The sequence below is a fragment of the Cydia pomonella genome, unplaced genomic scaffold, assembly GCF_033807575.1.
Source record: "Cydia pomonella isolate Wapato2018A unplaced genomic scaffold, ilCydPomo1 PGA_scaffold_109, whole genome shotgun sequence".
NCBI classification, from domain to species: domain Eukaryota; kingdom Metazoa; phylum Arthropoda; class Insecta; order Lepidoptera; family Tortricidae; genus Cydia; species Cydia pomonella.
The window spans coordinates 25,752-35,274 of NW_026907754.1; positions in this window are offsets into that span (position 1 = coordinate 25,752).

Consider the following 9,523-nt stretch of genomic DNA (forward strand, 5'->3'; position numbering starts at 1 on the left):
ATTTTCGTCGTGTCGAACTTGATTATAGTTACTGATTATCGTAAATAATATGCTCCTCACACTGCTTCTAATCGGTTTAGCCATTATAATACGATATAAACTTCCGTAACGAAGGAACTAACATGAGAATCTAGGTTATGTGTAAACTCGTTTGAGTCCGGTTAATGCACAGCCAAATAATGTACATCCCAATAATTGGCGACCACTTTTTTGGACGCCAATTATCGGGTTGTACATTATTGCCCTGTACAAACAGTGGCTTCGTATTATTGGCCCGGACCGAGCTTGTACAGCCTGATAACGCTCAACCCAATAATACACGACCCTATAATGCGAATCCATTTAGTGGACGCCGAATATTGGTCGCACATTATTGGCCCGTACCGATAATGCTCGACCCGGGATTGCTCAACCCAAGAATGTACAGCCCAATAATTGGCGTCCACTTTTCGCTACAAACCACAGATTATAAATATTTGACACATAGAGTGATATTCTAGGGATGGGGCGACGATTTTTAAGTTTACGATTCAATAATGTTGCCATGCGCAAAAAATAAGCAGATAATGGTAAGATCAGCCCAGACGGGAACAAGTTTTCGTCAATCTAATTAAATTTTCCGATCAATGAGACGTAGTTTTATTAAAGTGACAGAGAAGTGCCTGCAATCTGCAAACTTACGATTTTCGCGTTTAGATATAGCCCTGGTGGTGTGGAAGTGACCAATATTATTGATGAAGCGCCAATTACATTCACACTTCGATATCTTCACGAAATGTCCCCATTTCGGGCCTGATAAGCGTTTTCTTTTCACGGAATATCAGCACATCGTTAACAATATTTGAAAAGGAAAAAATACTTTGTCTTTAATTGCCAAAATGTTCAATATATGGTTTGCGAGCCCCCTTACGTCGTATTTGTAACACTTACAATAAAGAATTTACTTCCATCGATATATTCAATGTCACTAGGCCCAAATTCCGTTATCAAATACTCAATATTCTCAACGGCCAACATAATGTTCATCAGTAGTGTGTCGTCATCATTGCTAGTATCGGTACTGTCAATGTACTTAATAATATATTGCACAAATTGGTTATCAGTACCTAATTTCGACTTTTTGCTGATTTTATTTTCTTCTCCATTTGAATTTAGTACCTAAATTATAATATACATAAGCTTGGTCTATAACACTTGGTAAACTTGTATGTTAACATACCGTTTAGTTAAGTCCGTTTATTTTATGTATGTTTTAGTGAGAGCGTTTAAGGAAGTAAGTGTTCATCTCTATATTGTTTGTACCTAACAATGTAACCTATTATCCTGTCGCATACTTCTGTTGTTTCTCCAATAAAAAGAAAAAAAAAAAAAAAAAAAAAATGTTATTTTGCAAATGAACCATATTTTTATATTTCAAATATTATATTTAAATTAAGTTTCTTTTCTCTACTACCTAAAGGTTATCTGGAAGAGATCGCTCTGTAGCGATAAGGCCGCCTGTTGTTTACCTCTATCTTCATGTATTATATGTGTTTCCATTTACATTTTTTCAGAGGTTGTGCAATAAAGAGGATTTGTATTGTATTGTATATTGTAAACGATGTGCTTATATTTGATGAAAAGGAAAATTATTATTTCTCGGGCCCGAAATCGGGTCTGATATCAGGCCTGATAAGGTGTGGACGTAATTGGCACTTGATATGAAGATGCGGAAAGCATCAATTACATCTACACTTCCCGATTTCGGACCCGAAATCAGTCCCGATTTCATGTCTGATAATCGTTTTCGTTAAAAAAATACTTTGTCTGTAATTGCCAAAATTGTTCAATGTTTCATATTTTTGCAATGAACCATTTTTTACATTTAAAATAATGTATACGATGTGCTAATAGTTATTTGGTGAAACGCAAAAATACTCTTTCTCGGGCCCGAAATCGGGTCTGATATCAGGGGGCTTGGCGCGAAAATAGAAATTCGCAAAATGCGGGAATCTTTCTTTTTTACTCCAACTAAGACGTAACTAGAGTGACAGAGAAAAATGCCTGCAATTGACTTACTTCGATGTACGCGGTTATAGCCCAGGCCTGATAAAGTGTGGATGTAATTGGCACTTATATACAATCAAAAGTGATCAAGTGAAGATACTTTTGAATAATGAATGCTTAGAGATGGTAGATAAAGCACTGTTTCTTGGTTTAACATTGGACATAAATCTACAATGGAGTCCTCATATAAGAACGCTAGCAAAGAAACTAAGTTCGGCCGCTTACACCGTTAGGAAAATCAGGCAATTGACCAATGTTGAGACAGCTCGCCTTATCTATTATATATATTTTCATAGTGTAATGTCATAAGGTATTCTGGTTTGGGGCAGAGCAGCTGACATACAAACTATATTTGTCTTACAAAAGAGAGCCATTCGTTCTATTCGTTCGTTCGTTGTATAACTTAAGAGCACGTGAATCATTAAGAGAACTTTTCAAAGAAATTAATATTTTAACTGTAGCTTCCAAATACATCTATGATTGTATTATTTATGTTGTTAAGAACCTAGACTCCTTCACTAAGAATTTAGATGTCCATAACTATAACACTAGAAATAAAAATGAGCTTTCTATCAGAAAGTTTCGTGTCCGCTAAGTACAAAAGTCATTCGTTGGGCAATGCATTCATTTTTATAACAAGTTACCTGACGATGATGATTAAAAATTACCTTTGCCAGCTCTTAAGAATTAGGTACTTAAAGAAGTCATTGATATTGAAGGCTTATTACAGAGTCGAGGACTACTTGACAGACAAACATGCATGGTCCAAACCAGAAACTGTAAAAACAAGTAGCAATTAAAATCATTGTACTATGTGTATATGTAAAATCATTGTATAGGTGACACAGCTCAGGTAAGAAAGCACATCAAATACTTTTTGTAGGTATAGCAATCTGTCAGACTTATATAATGTAAGTATATTCTCATTATTGGAGCCAAAATATGCTCCGCCCATACCTGTGCATGCGGCAAGGACGTGGACCGGCTAGGCCGACATGGCCTCTCATGCACCAAAAGCGCCGGCCGATTATATCGCCACGGCACTATTAATGATCTGATTCGGCGGTCGCTTGCTAACGTCTCTGTGCCTGCTACTTTATAACCCGATACGAGAGACGATGGCAAGCGACCGGATGGAGCCACATTGGTGCCGTGGAGACTGGGTAGGCCTTTGGTGTGGGACGCCACATGCGTAGACACCTTTGCGCTGTCCCACATCCAGGCTACCCGCGCACAAGCCGGCGCTGCTGCCGACCAGGCCCAACTACTCAAGCGCCGCAAATACTCATCTTTACTGCAAGATTATGAGTTTGCGGCGCTTGCAGTGGAGACAATGGGACCTTGGTCGGCGGACATGAAAACATTCATGGGGGCCCTGTCGGCACGGCTGATCGACGCCACTGGAGACCATAGGGCTGGCGCTCTCCCAGCGTATATCCCTGGCAATACAGAGAGGTAACGCGGCCAGCGTTATGGGATCTTTGCCGCAGGCGGAGGCTTTAGAAGGGGTATTCTTTTTATAACTAATTTGTTCATTAGTATATCTTTTACTTTTAGTTTTATTTAATATTAGTTAAATTTTTAAGTAGTTTTATTTTATGGCTAGTTTAGTTTTAATTTTATACCCTGTGATTAAGGCATTTAATACCTAATATAAGTTTTTATCTGATTATTACTAGTGGCATTAATAGATATAAAACACTAAAAAAATATGATCTATCGAGCAGTCATTAAAGTGATTTTATTCTCATTTCTTTATTAATTTCATTTTCTTTTTCTTTTGTAAGAATTCGATATGTTTTCTGAAAGAGCTACGTATTTGTATGATTTTATATGACATACATATATTATATTCTTTTATCAATTTTCTATAAAGAAAAGTAGCTAATGTGTGTAATTGCATGATTTCTATAGTAATCTAAATTGTATTTTATTTTTCTTATTTAATGCATGTTAATTATAAGATGTAATGTTTTGAAAAGATGTGTCCCGCCGAGTTTCTTGCCGGTCCATATTGGGATACCCTCCTCCAATTGAGGGGGGATTTAAATCTTCTCGGGTCAGAGGTGTAGGGCTAGAGCCGGTGTAGCTTTATTTGACGTTCATAAGCGCATTGTAATATGCCTACTTGAATAATAAACTATCTTTATCTGAAAAACTTGGAGGTGTCGCCGATCTAAAAGTACTTTCATTGTATCGCAGTGTGTTCTATAATTTTGATGTCGTATAATTGCCTTTACTATATGCATAATATATGTCACGCACGTCAAAATCGGCTCGCTAGAAAAAAAAAAATTGAATAAAGATCTTTTTTTTTTACCAAAATCTATAACATTTGGGGGGCTGATATTTTGCATACTTGCTACTAATATAAAGCCAAAATTCAAATAAATTTACAAGCCAAAACTCGCTGGGGGCAGATTCACTGAGCTTATCCAGGCATGGCCTTTCATCTAAATCGGTCCAGCGGTTATTGTTTCGCCATACAAACTTCCACCTACTTTTCACACTCTCAAAAGATGATTTTGGTTATAAAAACTATCCTATAGCGCCAATTTATCGGGCCTGTACCCCTAGTGTAAATTTATTCGATGGCGTAACGTGACGTACGCGTTTACGTTAAGTCTCATTTTGTATGGGATTTCGAGAATCCAAAACGTTCCGCTTGGCGCACTGTTTCTAAATCCCATACGAAATGCTCCAGTCATGGAATGTAATGTAAGGCCGGTTGTAGAAGTCCGGTGGTTTCGCCGGACAATTGTCCGGGTTCGGCTACGATGTCTGGTTTTCTTGGGTGTAGCTGTCGGTAGCCATGTACAAAACCGGACGTAGTCGCGTAACACGGTCCGGTTTCCGGCGAAAACACCGGACATCTACAACCGGCCTAAGGCACTATTAACTTTCAAACTAACAAATATCAATGAAAAATGTAACTTAAGCAGCTCTTTGGCTCTTGTTTATGGAAAAATGTTGGCAGCGATTAAAAACTGATGGTAAATACTTGTTTTACAGAATTTGTCTATACCATCCCATTCCTGATGCCTGTTCCATTATAGGGGTGTTTACTATATCGGGCGTTTACTCAGTTGGTACTGGTTAATAAAACTCATCTCTCACAAAGGAATTTGAGATTAATTTGGAAAAGTTAACAAAAATAAGAAGTTAATCCACTATGCTTTCTTCGACATCCGCTTTATTTGTCACTTGATCACTTCCCTTCGATGTCATTATATGCGTATTCTACTGTAGGTATAAACAAACTAGTATTTTATAATTATATAGTTATACCTCAAAACTAGTTTTTTACTTAATAAAAATGAGAAATTAGAACAATCACTGCACTTCCCTATACCTACTTAGCATATGAATGCAAGTTCGAAGAAATCTTTAGATCTACAGAGACAATAAATTCTAGTCTAGTATTGTAGCAAATTTAGTCTACCTTAAAGACGCCTTGTAATGGTACAGTCAGCGTCAAATACTTCGTAGCAGTCAAAGTAGCCAAATAGTTCGGTACACCATATATTTAGTATGGTGTACCGAACTATTTGGCCACTTTGACTGCTACGAAGTATTTGACGCTGACTGTACCATCAAAAACCGCCCAAGTGAGAGTCGGACTCGCGCACGAAGGGCTCCGTACCATTACCTACGCAAAAAACGGCAAATAAAATCACGCGTTAGTTGTTTGGGAGCCCCACTTTAATTATTTATTTTATTCTGTTTTTAGTATTGGTTGTTATAGCGGCAACAGAAATACATCATCTGAGAAAATTTCAACTATCACGGTTCATGAGATACAGGGTCACAGACGGACAGACAGACGGACTGTGGAGTCTTAGTAATAGGGTCCCGTGGTTACCGTTTGGGTACGGAACCCTAAAAACTAGTCCTTTAGGGTTATAATCGCCCAAATCTACAAAATCCGCAATTTTCGCGATTTTTAGGGTTCCGTTTCCGTACCTTAAAACGAAAAAAAACGTAACCCTCCATCCGATTCATAACTCTAACATCCGATTACTCCGGAACAACTGGACTTTGGTACACGTACAGTCGTACACGTATGTAGATTTGTGACCCAAAGACCGACATGCACCTTCAAACCTTCAAGAAAAGAGCGTACTCCCATCTTAAATTCCGGCAACGCACTTGCAACCCCTCTGGTGTTGCAGGTGTCCATGGTCGGCGGTAATCGCTTACCATCAGGTGATCCGTCTGCTCGTTTGGCTCCTGTATCATAAAAAAAAATATCACACGGGCGGTGACTCCGAGTCGTCTTATAAGCTCAGGGGGCCTACCGCGAAAACCGAAATCAGTCTATAGGGGTTGGTCTGAATTGGGGGCAAGTTTAAATAAATTAGTAATACAAAAAATTAAAATTTGCAATAGTTATTTGTACAATAAGAGAGCAAAGTTTGATATTTCTTCGAGTGCTTGTTTTGAGTCCCGTGCAAGCGAAAGATTCTATAATATAATCTAATTTAGAATATTGAGCGTAGTAAGGGACTCAAAAGCGCACGAGATGTAAATAACTTTGATCTCGTGTAGTACACAAAAATTTTCACGTCAGTCAGCCATCAAAAAAAACAACCTGAAAAAATGTAATCCGGACGGATAATTATTTAACTCATGTTTTCTGAAGGTATTCTAACAATTAACTTTAATTACCACAATAAAACAAAACGAAAGAAATTTCAATAAAATAATACGAAAATAATGAATTAACGAACATCAATTGACAGTACAATTGACAACTTTTTTTGTAAAAAAAAAAACTTTGTAAGATACGGTCCGAATTGCGGATACTACTCTTTGTCAACTATAGTAGAGATCGTTAATAGTATACATTACGCTACAAGTGCGAAAAATAGGAAATTCAAAACGAGTGGCGATAAATTAAAACACGACCGAAGGGAGTGTTTTAAATCGACACGAGTTGCGAATTACCTATTCGCACATGTATCGTACAACGTTTTACAGTACATATGGCCCTTTAAATACTCGACACAGTAACGTAATATGCTTATTTTTGCACTAGTGCTATAAAGTAGCACCATATGTACTGTAAAAGTAGTTAAGTAGGATTATTTACTGCATAACAATTGCGTAAATTTGTATAAGTTCATTGTTTTGATTATATAATAAAATACGTAAAATATGGTGTATTTATTAAATTTTAAACTTTTATTTCTTTAATTAATTATTACGAATGGAGACTCGTAGGGTGTTTTGGAACGATGCGACTGATTGACTGACTTATTTTGGGGGTTTATTATAAACCGTCGTAAAAGAAGAAAGTAAAATGCCAATAAAGCTGTAAAGGAAAGTTATGAACACATGTATAATTCCATGTTTAATATATGCAAGTCAAACGTGGAAATTCACCAAAAAAATCCAGAATCTAATAACTACATGTCAAAGAGGTATGGAACGTAGGATGTTAAACTTGAAAAAAAATCAAAAGATACGACGCACAAGGATAAGAACAGCGATTAAAACTATATAGATGCTCTCAACCAAGCTCAAAAGTTGAAATGGCGATGGGCCGGACATGTGGCATGACTAAAGACCGCAGATGGACTAAAATCGTCACATTATGGAAAGGCCTCAAGGCAAGCGACGCAGTGGAAGACCACACTCACGCTGGGACGAGGACATCATAAAAATAGCTGGACCAAACTGGCATCAGACCGATCAAAATAGCAAATTTGGAAGAGGCCTTTACCTGAGAGGGGTTCCTGTTGCATATCTACAAATTATTTAGAAAATAACTAACAATTCCAAAACTAGTATGTAAGCAAAAAAAAACAAAAAATGATTTACTGACCATCATAAAGTAAGAAACAAATAATTGTACTAATTTAGCGGGAAATAAAAGGCTTTTTATTTTATTTTATTATTTATATTATAAACCGTCAATATACCGTTTTTTGTCTCTTTCTTTTGCTAATGACGTGAAAGGGACAAAGACAATAGAATCCGAATATTTCGAACTTGTATTAGGCAATCTTGAAATGACATTCGAATCTAAAGGTCACTTGAATGTTATTTTGTCTCACTCAGTGAGCAAAATGCGATTTTGCTCACTTTTTTTAAGCAGCAAATTACCCTTGTTCGAGCTGCTGACGTGAAAACTTTAGTGTATTACATATGAAATGAAAGAGCTCATTGTGAATTTTTTTTTTATAATTTTGGACTAAACAGTTTAGTATTAAAAGTTATTCAAGAAAATAGGCATAAAAATTACCATTAGCCCCTGTATCTTTGATATTAATTCTCGAGTAATTGTGGAGAATTCTAATGCCCTAATTTACAAAGCTATCGAACGATATTTTTCCTTCAAATGTGCGACAGGTAAATGGACAAATAATAGTACATTAACCAAGTGCAGTCGTGTTTGGCGCCATAAAACTTTGAAGACGGGCATTTTTAAAATGGTTGAGAAAAAACAGGTATGGGGATGATTTGTCGATAAAAATCATCGTACTATCCGTGGTTAACGGCTCCACTATACCTGTACAAACATATTGTATAAATATCACAAGTAAAAATATAAAAATAAAGAGTGCTTAACCAAATCACACTGCCTACATTGGAAAGCCAAAAGCTTCATAAGATTAACTTTGAGTGGTACACACAGCCCGGGACTGTTTAAGCGACAGGGGCAACTCGTTCCACAACTAGTGCGCACCGTGAATGAATTTGCACACGTTCGCGGCTTATTTGAAGGAAGAGCAAGAGTGAGATTCGCACTTGAACGTAAGCGGTGATCACTTCCTTCAGCCAGTTAGTTAAACCCATCAAAAACATAAATGTGAAATGAGAGCCAAGAGCGAAAGCCAAGTTCAACATTAAGGGCCTCCCCACGATTTCCATAGATTTTTGACAAGTTTTGAGTCGTATCACCTACATTTGCACTACAGCTAGAAAAATTATAAGACAAACGGCTATCGGTTATGCCCTGGGGAGCTACTGCAAATTTCGCAAATTGCGGATATCTTTCTGTTTTACTCCAATGAAGGCGTAATTAGAGTGACAGAGAAAGATGCCCGTAATTTGCGAACTTCGATTTTCGCGGTTATAGCCCGGATGCCCGCCCCTTTAAGTCAAATCTCATATTCTCAGCCATATTCTAGAAAAAGGGGCAAACTATGATGGCACTATCTATGCAAACCTTTCAAAGTTGCCAACCCCATTGTGTCGCTTCTTCCAACTTCCAACTCGGGTAAATCCATTCGACCCTCTCAGCAAATACCTATTATCTACCCTATTATTTACCTTTGTTAATACCAAAATCGCATAGCTGACAGATAGATTTACCAGAGTTTGAAGTTAAGCGACTCAATTGTTACTGGAAGAAGTGGAAGACCTGATATGTACTTAGAGTAGGGTTCAAAAGTGCATGGACATGTTATGAATGACATCATTCATAAATTGTAAAAATTTGAACCTGATGATACGTGTAAGCAATTATAAT